Consider the following 18,809-nt stretch of genomic DNA (forward strand, 5'->3'; position numbering starts at 1 on the left):
ACTTAAGAAGCAGTTGAATCTCTATTGCTTTTGGTTCAGGTCATGGAGGGCAACCTGATTATTTATGATGAAGAGGATGCGTTTCTAGTGAATAATCTAGAGTTCTCGCATGGTCCCTCCAAAACCAGGTTCCTCAAGAACCATGATGTGAATGTTGAACATTGCATTTTCTATCCAAATGACTCCTGTATAATTCTCTAAAGTTTAACCATAACAATTTAGAAATGCTAGTAAAGGTTTCCACATTATCCAACATGTCTTCCTTTACAAAAAAAAAGGAGAGAGAAGAGGCACCTGCAGTTCTTTCAGTTACAGATTTCATTCCTTCAATCCTCGCTCATCTTCTCCTTATTTATTAGTTTTAGTTGGTATTCGCGTAGTATCCTTTTCTTCTACTTTTACTACTGCATTTGCATAGTTCAACTTGCTATTTTGTGGGACTAAATTGAGTTTGTTGTAGAAATAAGGGAATAACAAGTACACAGGCACAATACAAAAGAACCTATTAATGGTTTCTTCTGCCTTTATATACAAATATAATAGTTAAAGAACCTATTAATGGTCTCTTGTTCCTTTATATACAAATATAATAGTTAAGGGATTTGTCCAAGAACCTATAGCATAAGCCTTTGGGGACAAATAGAAAGGATGCACATAAGCACCCAAGAATATGGCCTACAGGTAAATAAAGTAAGTTGAGAACCATGAGGTCTCAAGTTCAAACTCCAACAGAGGCTGTGATTTCTTCACATCAGTCGAAGCCTTAGTGCATAGAGGTTACCCAGTACCTGATTTATCATCTTCTTCTTTCTTTGTCATCTAATCAGTCAGCCATCAACTGATTGAAGCAAGTTTCCTTTTTTATTCAATGCCTTTGATTTTCTTTTGCAACTACAATTCCCCACACATCGCTATAATCACTCATCCAACAAATGCAAGAGTACAAATGGCAACGTTCACCACTCTTCAAATCATATTATAGAGATCATTCCTAATAAAACAATCATGTTAAATCAATTTTAATGGAAATCAGCCCCGTAAATTTTCTAGTTAAACATCCCAAAATCCAATAAAATCAATCCCAGCATAACAACTCAATCCTTCAACAAAAACTCCACCTTCTCCCCACCATTTCCCATAAACTGTTAATTGACATAAAAACATTCATACTTGACAAATATGAAACAGCTCATGCTTTAGTCAACCAAATTAGTAATTCACCAAATAATAGATCCAAAAACGGCAGAATAGTAAAGGTAACAATCTAAATCTAGATCCATATACAGAAAATATCTATGAAAAAAAATGCAGATAGAGAGAAAGAGGAAACCTGGCTGAACTTGGTCTGAAGTTGGGAGTTGACATCATCGAAAGCGCGACGGAGATTGGAGAACTCCTTGCGAGCTTCATCGGTGACAAGAAGCTTGGCCATTCCTTCCCAATCAATAGTCCTGCCGGCCTTGAAAGTCACGTCGGCGATCTTCTTCACTGAACCGCGCATTTTCTCGCAGTCTAAAAGTATTTGCAACAATGTCGCTTGTTATTTCTATACTATCGATCAAGCTTCAAAAAGAAAAAGAACGAGGCTCAGAGAAGCGAGAAAATAATCATTCGGTTGTGTGCCTTTATGATGATTTACGAGGGCTTCGCACCTCTAGGATTTTTATCATTTTCCTTTATTTATTTATTTTTTAAATTTTTCTTTTCCGTTTACGTAGTTTTTTCTTGTCCGCTATATTAAAAAGAAGTAATTATTTTTTATTAATTTAGTTTTGTTATAAAATCATTCTCAAGATAATATAATTATAAAGAGAAAAAGGCAAGAAATGCAGATAAAAGAGAGAACTTCTCTTCTTATTCAGAGGTGTTGTCCAAATGGTGAATGATATCTCTATTTATAGTGTTGAGATATCATACCCAAAGGTCACCTTGTTAAAAGCCAAACTAGTAGATATATAGTTATCCACCAAGGTTCATATCACCTTGGAATTATACACACATGAATTCATCAATTAATTCTTGAAGTAATCAAATGGACAATCCACAATTCAACGGATTTATGACACTCCCCCTTGGATGTCCATAGATAATGTGCCTCGATAAAACCTTACTAGAAAAAACTATGTGGGAAAAAATTCTAGTGAAGGAAAAAGAGTACACATATCTTTTGATATGCATTATTTGTTGCCTCATTAAAAATCTTGTCAGGGAAACCCAGTGGGACAAAACCTCAGTCAAGGAAAAAAGAGTGCAACACGTATTATACTCCTCCTAATTAAAACATCACTTAATTTCTTATGATGATGTCATCCAATCTTATACACCAACTGTTCAAATATTGACAGTGTCTTTTTGATCAAATCATATTCACGAAGATGTTGCATGATTGAACTCATCTTGATATATCATTTTCTAGATTCATGGATATGATGAGGCTTTGAGTTTAGTCGAATACATTCTTAAAAATCACTATATTTGTGACCTCGTTAGTGCAAGTAAATTGTTCATTCAACTTGTTCATAGCAACAATCATCTTATGGACACTTTCATTTGCAGTTGACTATCTTATAGAATAACTTTAAATAAATGTCTTTGATGCCATTTCAATGTCTTCTCATTGGGGAAAGGCAGAATCTTGTCAATAAATTCACTGCAAAATATTTGATCATATATAGTAAGGTTGTACCGACTGGGTTACGTCGTTATAGAAAAGCCAATGGGAAAAATTTTTGGGTCGAAAATTTTTTTCGTAGTAACATGGGATTTCCCAACCTAGTCCAGATTTGGACGAAATCGGAGTCTAGGAGATCTAAGGAAATTTGGTAGCAATTGGGTGATCTAATTATGAATTTGATCACATGAGTAGATAGATAAATCGTTAAGGAACTCGTACGACTTTACAGAATTGAATTCGGGTGAGTAGAACTCCTGAAATTGATCTTAGCGTAAACGGGTAGTTTCTGAGCGTCGTTGGTTGAAGGTGTGTTGTGAAATGGGGCTATTGAAATTATTAAAATAGCTCATTGTTTCGTGCAAGCCGCTTTGGCGGTGATTTTGGTGGCCAGTGCGGGGCCGCTGTAGCGAGGTGATGACCGTTGTGGCGGGCCAGACGTGACTTAAAGTCGTAAATAAACCCCAAAAATGTTTTATTCTGAAATTTTTGAATTTGAGGGCTAAGGAACAAACCCAAAGCTTTTCTTAACAGTTTTCCACCATTCTTGAGGATAAATGTAAGATTTTAACTCCCCGAATCCATTTTTTTATCCGTAGAACGTAGTCTAATGGGTAATTATCGATGGGGAGGGTTTTGATCTAGAAACTATGATGGAAAAAGCCCTAATTGGGATACTTGAGATCATGGGTATGATCTAGGGTTGTTAGAATTGTTAGTAATCCAGGTAATTGGTGATTGTTTATTGATTCCCATATTATACTGATTGTTTGTAGACCAAGAACAAGCGGAAAGAATTCGAAAAGGGAAGGATCATGTTTCTTAGGGTTTCAAGCTTGTTTCGAGGTAAGTGATGGTTGTGATTTTATATTTGTATGATGTATGTTGTCTTGTTTCATTATGATACATGTATGTATGTGGATGTTGCATTATTGACCACACTTGTTGTAAATGAGGATATATGATTGATGAATGCCATTGAATCATGACTTGATTGTATGATTATGAGAATGTACTTGTGATTGTGATTGTGGCTTGTTGAATGGATCGGGTGTTGTGTTCCAACACACTAACTTGGATTGATTTCCACGTTTCGGCATAGTTATGAGATCGATTGCCACGTTCCGGCATAATCATTGGATCGGGTACCACATTTCGGTATGCTAACTGTTTGGATTTGGGTTTGGGTTCCATGAGAGAACCAATGAGTTGACATAAATTGTGTATCTTGAGAAATATGAATTATACCTTGTTCGTAATTATTGATAATATTGTATATGTTCGATAGATGCATGTGATTATATTGTTGTATTGAATTATATATGTTGCACTTAGTGAGATAGCCGCATGATCATACCAGTACAATGTGGTTGTGTACTGATATTGCATTTGCTCTTTGTTTGTTGAGTACAGGGAATCTTCAAGCGGCTATTGATAGACCTCGCTTAGAAGATCAGTGATTATCGTTCGAATTTAAGGGTGAGCCAGTTCTTCAAGCTGCCATGAGTTCTCCTTTCTGTCTATGTCCACATTTCGGACTTAGACTTCCTAGTTAGTTATTAGTTCATTAGTTTGGGATTGTATCCCTTCTTGTTTAGACTTGTTGAACTTTAGATGTTTTGGTACATTGACTTTCAGGTTCTAGGTGTATTTTTCGCATTCTTTAGTTGTTAGATCTTTTGGAAGTTTATTGGAACTTCAGTTTTAGCTTTTAACTTGCTTCCGTAACTTAAATATGTTAGTATTTCGATTTAGTGGCCTTGTTTGGGTTGTAGTAGTGGTTCTCCCACCGGAGGGTTAGTGTGGGTGTCAATCACGACGGTCTGGGTCGTGACAAAGTTGGTATCAGAACCTAGCTTCGTTGATCTCGATGTACCAAAACGAGTCTAGTAGAGTCTTGCGGAACGGTACGGGGACGCCTTTACTTTTCTTCGAGAGGCAATATGACTTTAGGAAATCTCTTTATTTTCTCTTGTCTCCTTTCGTGCAATAACTTGATTCCAATTTGTATCTAACGATTCAAATTGGTATCTAACCTTCTTCACTCTTTTGTCATCAGATGGTTAATATTAGGTTCAACGGCGTCAAGGCTGTAGCTCCCATCAATGCTCATGCTGAGGAATCTGCAGCGAGAGGTCGCGGTCGAGGCATGGGTAGAGGAAGAGCTAGGGGTAGAGGCCGAGGAAGAGTAGCGCCTACTAGAGATGGGGTACCGATCGAAAATGCTCCCCAAAATGAGGCCCCTCTTGTGCATCATGAAGAGATAAATGAGGATATTGAGGTTGAAAATGTTGAGGAGGTTGGACAAGAGGAAGAGGTGCAGGGTGAGACTACCGGTGATCCTCCCATAGACCCAGTGTTAGCTCAACATATTATGTCATTCTTGAAAGGGTTGGTTGGTCCTGGAGTGCTTCTTTCTATTCAAGCGACTCAAGCCCCCGCCAATCCTCCTATTGCTAATAGGGGTGGGCATAAACACTGAGAAATTGAAACACCGAACTGAACCGAATTATTTTGGTATTTCAGTTTTCGGTTCGGTATTCGGTACATATTTTCATATTTTTCGATATTTAGGTTCAGTTTTCGATATTTGATTTGGTATTATTTGGTATTTCAGTTTACCGAAATATATTATATTATATTTATAATATTATTAATATTTTATTAATATCAAATAATAAATAGGCAAAAATCAATTAGGTCAAACTTTACCCTTTTACTTTTCTAATTTCTTAGTAGTTAGCAGAATAGAAAATTGGGAATAGGCATAGCAGCCGCACATTCTGATTCCATGTCCCAACTTTCCACGATACTTTCCATGTCTTCCGGTGACCGATAATCAGCAACAAGCCAACGACCGTCGACCATCATGCACCACGCAGCAGCGACCGTCGACCAGCATCACGCAGCAGCCGGCGAGGCGGTGACCACCATAAGGTATTGTCAATATTTCTTCTTTCATTTTAAGTTACAAAGTTTCAAAATGAATATTTCCTTTTTCATTTATTTTTCTTTTTTATTTTTGCTTTTGTTACTAGTTACTTAGTTAGTGTGTGAATTCATTGTGAAATAATTTTTTTATATAGATGGCTGAACAAAATCAATTAAATGTGGGTGTGGCTGATCAAAGTCGAATAAGTATGGCTGGTTCTACGAATAATACACCTACTAATAACAATGATGCGTTAATTGGCACAGAGGAAATAAAAAAAAAAAGAAATGGATCCTAGATCTCCTGTTTGGCAACACTTTGAATTTTTTTTTGAAAATGGTGTATTAGTTAAAGCAAAGTGTTTACATTGTAAACAATACTATGCTACTAATACAACTAAAAATGGAACAAGTGGATTGAGACAACATTTGACTAACCGATGTAAAGTGTATAATCCCCCGCCTGTTGCACCTAGTATTCAAAACTTGTTAAATATTCAAAGTAACAGTTCTTCGATAGAGACTTCGAAATTTGAGCAAGAGGTAGCTAGGAGAGCTTTAGTTGAGATGATAATTTTGGATGAACTACATTTTAGTTTTTGTTGAAAAAGAAGGCTTTAAGAAGTTTATGAGTAAAGTCCAACCTTTGTTTCGAATTCCTTCTCGTAGAACCATAACAAGGGATTCTTATAAAGTTTATGGTGAATTGAGAATAGATTTGAAAAAGTCTTTTAGAGAAATACAACCAAGAATTTGTCTCACAACAGACACATGGACTTCGGTGCAAATAATCAATTATATGTGTTTGACTGCTCACTTTATTGATAGGGACTGAGTGCTTCATAAAAGAATATTGAATTTTTGTCCTATCACTAGTCATAAAGGTGAGCATTTGGCTGAGTGTATTAATAATTGTTTACTTGATTGGAATTTGGACAATGTCTTTACTGTTACGGTTAATAATGCCTCTTCAAATGATGTGGCGGTTTTAGAGTTGTCCAAAAAATTAGATTTGTGGGGAACTAATATGATGGATGGTAAGCATCTTCATGTGAGATGTATGGCTCACATACTTAATTTAATTGTGCAAGATTGTTTGAAAGAAATTGGTCCTTTTATTAAACGGGTGAGACGAATGGTGAAATATGTTAGATCATCTTCTACAAGGACAAGAAACTTCTTGAAATGTGTTGAAATGAAAAAGATAGAAAGTGATAAAATGTTGTCTTTAGATGTGCCTACTAGGTGGAATTCCACTTATTTGATGTTGGACACGGCAGAAAAGTTTGAGAAAGCTTTTGAGATGTTTGATCTTTATGATGGTAATTTTAATTCTTTTCTTGCTACTGATGTTTGTGAAGATGACTGTATTGCAGGTTCAATTCAAAATGAGGATTGGACTAATGTAAGGAATGTCATAAAGTTTCTTGAAAAATTTTATGAGCTCACATTGAAAGTTTCAGGTTCACGGTATGTTACTTGTAATGTTCATTTTGAAGATATATGTGAGTTTGATGCATATTGGAAAGTATGTATGACAAGTGATGAAGTTGATTTGAGTAAAATGGTTTCGGGGATGAAAGAAAAGTTCAAGAAATATTGGGGTACTCCTGAGAAGATGAACAAAATGCTTTTTATTGCTTCTGTTTTGGATCCTCGCAACAAATTTGTGTATGTTAGTTTTGCTCTTGAAGAATTACTTGGGGAAGAAAAGGGAAAGATAGTGAATAATGAAGTAGAGGCTTACTTGAAAAAATTATTTGCAATCTATGCAAGTAAGTATGCAAAAGGTTCTAAAAATCAATCATCTTCATCTGACTTATCTGATTCATCTACTTGTGGTCTTTCTCAAAATGTGAAAACAAATTCTTTGAGAACTAAGTTTTACATGAAGAAACAAAAGGAAGATTCTGAAAGTTTAGGTGTTAGATTTGAGTTGGATAGATATCTTCTTGAAGACCAAGAGCCTGAATCTGAGGATTTTGATATTTTGATTTGGTGGAAAGTTAATTCTCCTAGATTTCCTGTACTTTCACAGTTGGCTCGAGATGTATTGGCTATTCCTATGTCGAGTGTGGCATCGGAATGTGCATTTCGTACCGGTGATCGTATTCTTGATCCCTTTAGAAGTTCATTGACTCTCAAATGTGTGCAATGCCTTATTTGTGTCCGAGATTGGCTTAGACAAGAAACTAAGCCTATTTGTGTTGAAGAAAGTTTGGAGTTTCTTGAAAAGTTTGAACTTGGTAAGACTTTTTATTTTTTTTATTTGTTTTGGAAAATAAAATACTTATTGTGTTGTATGACATATTTGATTTTCTTATTTATAGAGATGGCAAATAGTGGAAGAAACTCTTCCATTGTTGATCTATGATTGACTTGCAAGTCTCAAGTATTTAATAGTGGTGAGTTCAATACGTCATTTATTTAATCATATCATTTTTCTAATCTTAAAAGTAATATTCTAACATTTGATTTTATCTTAAAAGATCCTAGAGTCAAGACAATGAAGAAAAACATAAAGTACTAAGTTTTGTTAGTATTTTTGTTGGCACTTGAGACTTGAAAGTGGTCTCATGGAAGAAAGTCAAAAAACTACATTGTTGCTCATTTTTTGTTATTTGTTATTGTTGGCATTTGAAAGTGATCTCATGGAAGAAGGCAAGAAGCTACATTGTTTGTTGCTCATTATTGTTGTTTGTTATTGTTGCCACTTGAAACTTGAAAATGGTCTCATGAAAGAAACTACATTGGTGCATTATTGTTACTTGTTAAATTATTATTATGTTGTGGTGTAATGGCATGATCAATTGATCATTGTATTTGTGAAGTGTAGTGAAGTTTTATCACTTGTTAAATTGTTGCTTGTTAGTACAATGCACTTTTGTTAATTAAAAACTTTGGCAGTATGACAATTTTGACTTTTGAGGTGAGCTTTTTGTTGTTAGTTAAATTAAATGTCCAATTAATTTAGGAACAACTTGCATTATACAACTACAAGTATACTTCTTTAGGGACAACTTGCATTTTACAGCTTGCATTAGTTTATAACAGCAGTGGTACATATATATGTAATAATATTTCGTTTATAGTAGCAGTGGTACAAGTGTGAAATGTACATGTTTCAGCTTTCAGCTATAGGGCATTTTACAGAATATTGCAGTTGAGATGACATAGCAACATAACTACTTTTAGCCCATTAAATTGAAAAATCAAACAAAACAAATTGTATAATTTTAAATTTTTAAAAGCCCACTAAGCAGGCCCATAACAAAAAAATCGAGCTAACAAAAACCGAACCGAAATAACATAAACTGAACCGAAATAAAAAAATGAACCGAACCGAAATAATTTGGTTCGGTGTTCGGTACACATTGTACAAGAACAAAAACTGAAAAAATCGAAATTGAACCGAATAACCAAATGCCCAGCCCTAATTGTTATCACTGCGCCCAAGGTGGGCGGGACTGGAGGTAATGATGATTTCTTCCATCCTTTGTTGGGTTCTATTATGACTAGTGATGAGAATGAGATGTTGACTAAGTTTTTGAAGCTAAAGCCTCATGTATTTCTTGGTTCTAAGAGTGAGGATGCTCATGAGTTTATCTTAGACTGCTATGAGAGGCTTCATAAGTTGGGAATTGTCCATCAGCATGGGGTTGAGTTCGTGACTTTTCAGCTTCAAGGTGAGGCTAAGCAGTGGTGGAGAGCTTATATGGAATGCAGATCTTCAGTTTTACCTCCAGTTACTTGGACGCAATTTAATGCTTTATTTTTGGAGAAATATGTGCCTAGGACTTTGAGGGATCGCAAGAAGGATTAGTTCATGGCTTTGGAGCAATGTGGTATGTATGTGGCTACTTATGAGGCCAAGTTCCATGATTTGTCTAGATATGCTACTCAATTGGTGACTACTGAGGAGGAGAGGATCCGTTTATTAATTAGGGGACTAAACTCTGAGTTGCAGGTATTATTTGTTCATATGACCTCTGCGGGGAGGAGCTTTAATGAGCTAACAGACTTTGTGAAGAAAATGGAGGGGGTGAAGCGAGACGGTCAGGCTAAGGCATTGGCTAAAAGGGCCAAGAACTCGGGTAACTTTCAAGGTTCTTACTCCAGGGGGTCCGGAAGGCCAACGCTTGCAGCCAAGCCAATTCAGTCCACTATGTCCGCCTCTACATGTAATTACTCGGGAACTCCACCTCATAATTTGATTCAAGATAGCCAGGGAGTTGCGCCTTAAACGGGCAACATACCATCTTTTGATCGTACATGTTACAACTGTGGAGAGCCTGGGCATATAAGGAGAGATTGTCCCCACCCACGTGTGTTGGATTCCACGCAGCAACAGACTAGAGCAATTGTACCCGGGGGAAATGGTAATTATGGTCGAGGAAGTCCATAAGGTGGGAGATGAGGTAATCAACGAGGTTGTGGAGGTAGATGAAATGGTAATGCAGGCAAGGGTAATGTGCAACCAGGCAAGGAAGTAGCTCATCAAGATGATAGGGATTAGTGTTATGCCTTTCCGGGCAAGAATGAGCCAGAGGCGTCTGACACAGTGATCACAGGTACTATTCTTGTCTGTGACCAAATGGCTAATGTGTTATTTGATCCGGGTTCTACTTATTCATATGTATCCATGCGATTTGCCTCAGAATTTGCTATGATTTGTGATATACTTGATGCCCCATCCATGTTTCTACCCTAGTTGGAAAGTATGCCATAGTCACTCATGTCTATCGTGCTTGTCCTATTTTATCTATGGGTTTTCAGATTTGATGATTTTGGATATGACTGATTTTGATATAATCTTAGGCATGACTTGGTTGTCCCCCTATTATGTTATGCTTTATTGTAATACTAAGTTTGTAACTCTAGAAATTTTGGGAAGGGAAAAATTAGAGTGGGAAGGGGTGTACAAGCCTAAGCAAGCTAAGATCATATCCTCAATTCGGGATAGAAAATTGGTAGGGCAGGGTTGTTTGGATTATTTGGCTCATATTAGGGATGTTGAGGTTGAGACTTCATCCATTGAGTCTACTCATGTGATGTCAGAATTTAAAGAAGTGTTTCCTAATGATTTGCCTGGTATGCCTCCGAATAGAGATATAGATTTCTGCATTGATTTAGAACCTAGTACTCGTCCCATTTCTATCCCTCCCTATAGCATGGCTCCGGCAGAATTAAGAGAGCTTAAGGCTCAAATCTAAGAGCTTCTTGATAAGGGATTTATTCGTCCTATTGCTTTCCCATGGGGTGCTCCAGTCTTGTTTGTTAAGACAACGGATTGTAGTATGAGAATGTGTATAGATTATCGGTAATTGAATAGGGTCACTATTCAGAACAAGTACCTTTTGCCTTGAATATATGATCTTTTTGACCAATTGCAAGGTGCATCAGTTTTCTCTAAAATTGATCTAAGGTCTAGTTATCATCAATTAAAAATTAGGCCTGAGGATGTGCCCAAGATGGCGTTTAGAACCCACTATGGGCACTATGAGTTCCTAGTTATGTCTTTTGGTTTGACTAATGTGCTTGCAGCTTTCATGAGTTTGATGAATGGTGTGTTTAAGCCATTTCTTGATTCATTTGTTATAGGATTAATTGATGACATTTTGGTCTATTCAAAAAGAGAGGAAGAGCATGCCGACAATCTTCGTATTGTTCTGGGTGTTCTTGGGAAACAAAGGTTGTATGATAAATTCTCCAAGTGTGAATTTTGGTTGACTTATGTTGCATTTTTGGGACATGTAGTTTCAAAAGAAGGGGTAATGATAGATCCCCAAAAGATTGAGGTGGTTAAGAATTGTGTTCGGCCTAGCTCTGTAACGGAAGTTAGGAGTTTTGTAGGGCTCGCTAGCTATTATCGTCGATTTGTGAAGAACTTTGTTTCTATTGCCACTCACTTGACAAATTTGACCAAAAAGGAGTTACCATTTGAATTGACTGAAAAATGTGAGGAGAGCTTCCAAAAGTTCAAGACTCTCTTGACCAACTCACCTATCCTAGCATTACCGGTGGAAGGTAAAGATTTTGTTGTTTATTGTGATGCTTCACATTCTGGTTTGGGTGTTGTGTTGATGCAGGATAAGAATATTATAGCGTATGACTCGCGTCAATTGAATGTGCATGAGAGGAATTACCCAACACATGATTTGGAGTTGGCAGCGATAGTGTTCGCTCTTAAGATCTGGTGGCGTTATCTTTATAGTGTTAAGTGTGAGGTGTTTACTGATCATCGTAGTTTGCAGCATGTGTTCACTCAAAAGGATCTGAATTTGAGACAGCGAAGGTGGATGGAGTTACTCAAGGATTATGATGTGACCAGTCAATACCATCTGGGTTGTAACGACTCGGAAAATGATAGATTAAGCAAGAGCCTATGACTTTGTGTTGACTTTATAATGAGGTTCTATGAGGGGTTTTTATGTAATTTCATTTTAATTGTGTTACATCCGACAATTTAAAATGAATATGAAGTAGCTTGAAATTGGAAGTAGTCACTTTTGGAAAAAGTCCAGAACTTGGAAATTTGGTTAAGTGTGGGAAATCAGTGAGTTTTTGGCCAACTTTGAGCAGTCATAACTCCTAGCTCAGGATGATCCAGGAGTAGTTCCAGTTATGTTTGGAAAGCCCTTGGAACGATCTTTCCAACGCCACCGAGTTTGCTCGATTCCGAGTTCGTATGAGCGAGTTATGCCCTTTGAAAGTTGGGCAGTTAGCAAGGAGTCCGTCCGGAAATTTAAGGGCATTTTGGTCTTTTCACAAATCTTTTCTTTTGAGGTTATATTATTGTGTTAGGCTGATTGTGGATCATTTTTGTTCCATTTTAAAAGAGTAAGAGTTAGGGTTCTTGAGTGAAGAAGAGAAGAAGAGGGGAAGAAGAAGAAGAAGAAGTTGGAGCTAGGATTGAAGATTTTGAGTTCTTTCTTCTTCAATTCTCGTGGGTTTTCAACTTAGAGGTATGGGGATCCTTTATCCTTGATTATTCTTCCTTTCAAGGAGCTCAATTCAAATGATTCAAAGTTCTTCCAAAAACACAAAAATCCTAATTTCGATTCTAAGCATGGGTTCTTGCATTAAATGATTTTTTTTGATGATTTACGTTATTAATGGTGTCTATTGATGGTTTTAAGAAAGAAATTTCCATGAACCCATGTCTTGGCAAGTTTCCTAAAGTTGGCTTATGAAGTGGGTTTATTATTTATGATTGAATGATGATGGAAGTATGCTTGGATTGAGTTGAATAGTTGACTTCTATTATTATCTATGCTTATCTATTGTGAATTGTTGGAGAGTTGAGGAATGGTGATTGTGGCTTGGGAAAAAGGGTAAGTGGACCTAACTTCATTGTTAAGGTAGAATTGATATAGAATTGTGATAGATTGATGTGTGATCCACTTATGGTGGAGGTGTTTACTTATTGAATGTATTGTGTTTATGGCCTTGGAGGCATTATATGAGGAATTGAAGTGTTGACATGATATCATATATGTGAATGTGATGTGAAGGACTTGAATGAGAATCAAATGAAGTAAAGGCAATCATGTTGTGAATATAAAGGTGTTCATGTGATCTCAAGGTGATCTTGTTTAAAGTGTTATTGTATTGTGATTGAAAGTGTGTCCTCTATTATTGTTCATATGTGATGATGATGGAATGTGAAGGATCTTTATAATGTGATGTGTGTCTTGACTTGGTAGACTTAGGTGCCTCTTCTTGATACATTAGAAGCTTTGTTGAATATGAATCGATAGGATATGGCATTCCTTTCGGATGTAAGTGACGAAACCTGTTTTTGAGCTGGATAGTGTTTGGTATTTTAGGCATATCTCTTGCTCTAGAACTTAGTTTGCAGTGAATAAATATGATTTGGAAAGCTAACTCGTATACCTACAACTTTTATGTTTATGTAAAATTCTAATTTAACTGTTATGGATACGAAATATGGGACGCAACATAGGGCAAGTTCTGCCCAGATTCCGAGAATTGAAATCCTGCATGACCAGCGGCTAGTGTCTTGACTATATCTTTTTGTACAAAATATATTTTGCGGTGATCCTTGTTTGTTTGCAACCCTAAGAGATGTATCTACATCTTTCATGAAGGTTATAAAGTCTAGTTCTGCCATTTTCCTTTTCAAATCTAAGATGCAACATGAGGTACTAGGCTGGCCAGATTCACTGTTTTGGGAGCATAGTTGTATTTGTACATGCTAGGCTTACTTATGATGATGATCCTATTTTACGTCAACATTACTGAGCTAATAGAAGTTAAATAAGTTATGTAATTGTATTTCTAAGGTTGATATACTCGTGAACAAGTTGAGGTATGTGGGTTTGATTGTGGAAACCTTCCTTTCCACAAGTCCAACCATTTATCCTCTATTTCTACTTCAAGTTTATGGGTCCTTATGATTATTTATGAACTCTTGAATTATGGAATTACTACTACACATCCTATTATGGTCTATTTTGCATATTATCATGAAATGGAATTATTATGTGATGTTTATGGTTTTCATGCTTCCATGATCAAATTATGAAGGTTGATATATATGTATGTTGTTGGTGGGCTGATTTATATGGATTTTGGAATTGGTTGGACTTAGTATTCTTGAAATACAAGATTTCATTTACATGAACAATAGCCCACCTTGTGTTTGATAAAATGCCCATTTATAGAATTCTTAGGAAATGGAAGGTCCAATGTACGTCCTATGAATCGGATGGTTATATAATTACTGAAATGATGATGAAATGGACACATGTATATTGTTTTCTCTATATAAGTGTTGTGAGTCGACGAAGCCTAGTACGGGGGGTAGTAGGCCCGTATAACCATATCGAGGGGTTGGTACCTTGGTTGCCTAGTACGGGGGGTAGTAGGCCCGTATAACCATATCGAGGGGTTGGTACCTTGGTTGCCTAGTACGGGGGGTAGTAGGCCCGTATAACCATATCGAGGGGTTGGTACCTTGGTTGCCTAGTACGGGGGGTAGTAGGCCCGTATAACCATATCGAGGGGTTGGTACCTTGGTTGCCTAGTACGGGGGGTAGTAGGCCCGTATAACCATATCGAGGGGTTGGTACCTTGGTTGCCTAGTACGGGGGGTAGTAGGCCCGTATAACCATATCGAGGGGTTGGTACCTTGGTTGCCTAGTACGGGGGGTAGTAGGCCCGTATAACCATATCGAGGGGTTTGTACCTTGGTCCCTAGCTCGGGGGGTGGTAGGCCCGGGTAACCACATTGAGGGGTTTGTACCTCTTTCGCCTCTCCAAGGGGGTGGTAGGCCTTGGAAATACTATATTGATGGTCACTCACCACACATGTACTATGCCCCACTAAATATGATTTATTTTATGTAAGCATCATTATACATATCATCTCATTAATATGCTATCTATCGGGTATGATTATGCACTTTGCCTATAAAGTCCTTATCTAAGGTAATCTTGGGGAACACTTAAGTGTGCTTGAAGAGGATTGTGTGGGCGGTCACTTCTTGTCTCACTCAAGTGTGTCTTAAGGTTATATTAGGTAGAGGTCCTATGGTAATGAAATGACATGTGTCCTTCTAAAGTTAAGCATGGGTTGTATATGGATTTATGTTAAGTATATGTATGGTTGGCTATGGTCTTATATGTTAATGTTGACTTGTATTATGTCTCTTATACTTGTAACGGAAAGGTTTTATCAAAGGATATGAAAGCATACATTTCTTGTAAATGTCCGTTGTGCATATTTTCTTGCATGGTCTCCATACTTAGTACTTAATTGTGCTAACCCCTTTCTTTCGCTTTTTGACTAAAGTGTAGGGATTTGGAGATGGTGATATGTCATGGCTACTTGATAGGTTTTTAAGAGTTGAAGATGAAGACTTGGTGAGTCCTCATAGATTCGAGGGCAATAACCAACATGTTCTTTTTTTATGTCTCTCTAGTATTTGCTTAAGTTTTGAGTGGGCTTAGTCCCAATGTTATATTCAGATATTAGATGGTTTTGAGACATATTGTATAAAGTCTAGAAAGTCTTCCGCTTGCTATTTATTGAAAGTATCTTCGTGTGTGAAGAAAGTTTTTAATTCCTTATGGTTTTGGTGTCTATGCGATGAATGAATGCTAAGAGGCTTGTATTAGACCTCTTCGAGGTCGAGTACGCCGGTTACGACTAGGGGGTGCTCCCGGGTCGTGACATAGGTAAGCCTAATGTGGTGGCAGACGCTTTGAGTCGGAAAACGGTGAGTATAGGTAATTTAGCTTGCTTGACTGTACCCAAGCGATCCGTCGCTAAGGAAATTCAGACCTTGGAGTCTAAGTTCATACAGTTAGGGATCTTAGAAAGAGGTGGGGTGTTAGCTAGCATTTAAGTGAGGGTCACATTCATTGAAGAAATCAAGGCCAAATAATTTGAGGATGAAAATTTGAATGAACTTAAGAAGAAAACAGCGATTGGTAAGGCACAAGAGACCACTCTTGATGCGGAAGGTGAGCTCAGTTTTAAAGGAAGGATTTGTGTTCCTCGAGTTGATGACTTGATTCAGAAATTGTTGACATAATCTCATGGTTTGCGATATTCTATTTATCCGGGTGTGACCAAGATGTACCGAGATTTGAAGCGAATTTATTGGTGGCCAGGCATGAAGAAGGATATAGCGGAGTTTGTGGCTAAGTGTCAAAATTGCCAACAAGTGAAGTATGAACATCAAAGGCATACAGGTTTACTTCAAAGAATGTCAATTCCGGAATAGAAGTGGGAAAGGATAGCCATGGATTTTGTGGTTGGTCTTCCTAGGACTTTGGGGAAGTTTGATTCTACTTGGGTAGTGGTTGATAGATTGACTAAGTCAGCCCATTTTATTTCGATAAGAATAGATTATAATGCTGAACAATTGGCTAAGGTGTATGTGAAAGAGATAGTGAGGTTGCATGGGGTGCCCTTCTCTCTCATCTCAGACTGTGGTACCCAATTCACATCCAAGTTTTAGAGGAAGTTACATAATGAATTAGGCACACAACTCACTTTTAGTACAACCTTCCATCCACAGACGAACGAGCAATCGGAGAGGACTATTCAAGTGTTAGAAGACATGTTGAGGGCATGTGTGATTGATTTTGGAGGGCATTGGAATAAATTCATACCCTTGTGTGAGTTCTCCAATAATAATAGTTATCACTCCAGCATTGATATGGCACCATTTGAGGCACTTTATGGGAGGGGATGTAGATCACCCATATGATGGTTCGAGACTGGAGATGTGAAACCTTTAGGGGTCGATTTAGTGTAGGATGCTCAAGATAAGGTGAGAAGTATTCAAACTAAACTTCTAGCATCCCAGAGTAGACAGAAGAAGTATGCAGATCATAAGGTAAGAGACATGACGCTTCAAACCGATGAGAATGTTTTTCTTAAGGTATCACCCATGAAAGGGGTGATGAGATTTAGCAAGAAAGGTAAGCCAAGTCTGCGATACATTGGTCCCTTTGAGGTTCTTGAATGCGTAGGGCCAGTGGCGTATATATTGGTTTTACCTCCTAATTTATCGAGAGTTCATCCAGTATTCCACGTGTCTATGTTGAAGATATATCATGGTGACGAGGATTATATCATAAAGTGGGACTCAATTGTGTTAGACAAAAACCTCCAATATGAGGAGGAACCGATTGCGATTCTTGATCGTGATGTGCATAAGCTGAAGACCAAGGAGATTAAGTCTGTGAAAGTTCAATGGAAGCATAGTCAAGTTGAGGAAGCTACTTGGGAAATCGAGAGGGACATGCGAGACAAGTATTCCCAATTATTCGTCGATTAAAGAGTACTTCATTCCTTCTTTAGCCTATTTTCCTAAGTTTTTCACTCGGGGACGAGTGATGGGTAAATTGGTATCTATTGTAACAACCGAGTTACATCGTTATAGAAATGCCAACGGGGAAAAATTTTGGGTCGAAAAACTTTTTCGTAGTAACTTGGGATTTTCCAACCTAGTCCAGATTTGGACAAAATCAGAGTCTGTGAGGTCTAGGGAAATATGGTAGCAATTGGGTGATCTAATTATGAATTTGATCACATGAGTAGATACATAAGTCGTTAAGAAACCCGTACGACTTTACGGAATTGAATTCGGGTGAGTAGAACTCCCGAAATTGATCTTAACGTGAACGGGTAGTTTCTGAGCTTCGTTGGTTTAAGGTGTGTTGTGAAATGGGGATATTGGAATTATTAAAATAGCTCATTGTTTCGTGCAAGCCGCTTTGGCGGTGATTTTGGTGGCCAGTGCGAGGTTGCTGTAGCGAGGTGATGACCGCTATGGTGGGCCAGATGCGACTTAAAGTCGCAAATAAACCCCAAAAACATTTTATTCTGCAATTTTTGAATTTGCTGGCTAAGGAACGAACCCATGACTTTTCTTAACAGTTTTCCACTATTCTTGAGGCTAAAGGTAAAATTTTAACTCCTCAAATCCATTTTTCAATCCGTAGAATGTAGTCTAATGGGTAATTATTGATGGGAAATGGTTTTGATCTACAAACTATGATGGAAAAAGCCATAATTGGGATACTTGGGATCATGGATATGATCTAGGGTTGTTAGAATTGTTAATAATTCGGGTAATTGGTGATTGTTTATTGATTCTCGTATTATATTGATTGTTTGTAGACCAAGAACAAGCGGAACGAATGTGAAAAGGAAGGATCAAGTTTCTTAGGGTGGGCAAGTTTGTTTCGAGGTAGGTGATGGTTGTGATTCTATGATTATGTGATGTATGTTGTCTTGCTTCATTATGATACATGCATGTATGTGGATGTTGCATTATTGATCACACTTGTTGTAAATGAGGATATATGATTGATGAATGCCATTGAATCATGACTTGATTGTATGATTACGAGAATGTACTTGTGATTGTGATTGTGATTGTGATTATGGCTTGTTGAATGGATTGGGTGTTGCGTTCCGACACACTAACTTGGATCGGTTGCCACGTTTTGGCATAATTATGGGATCGGTTTCCACATTCCGACATAATCATTGGATCGGGTACCACGCTCCGGTATGCTAACTGTTTGGGTTTGGATTCCATGAGAGGACCAATGAGTTGACATAAATTGTGTATCTTGAGAAATGTGAATTATACTCTGTTCATAATTATTGATAATATTGTATATGTTCGATTTATGCATGTGATTATATTGTTGTATTGAC

General features: G+C 37.4%; 1 protein-coding gene and 1 pseudogene across 1 annotated transcript in view; one reads left to right on the forward strand and one right to left on the reverse strand.

Moving 5' to 3' along the window:
• LOC125872833 (ATP synthase subunit d, mitochondrial) overlaps window positions 1–18,809 on the reverse strand; it is a 739,546-nt gene that overhangs the window by 694,140 nt on the left and 26,597 nt on the right. The gene's annotated exons all lie outside the window — the stretch shown is intronic.
• Window positions 4,731–17,418, forward strand: LOC125872822 (uncharacterized; annotated as a pseudogene).

Source organism: Solanum stenotomum, chromosome 8 (genome assembly GCF_019186545.1).
Source record: "Solanum stenotomum isolate F172 chromosome 8, ASM1918654v1, whole genome shotgun sequence".
Lineage (NCBI taxonomy): Eukaryota > Viridiplantae > Streptophyta > Magnoliopsida > Solanales > Solanaceae > Solanum > Solanum stenotomum.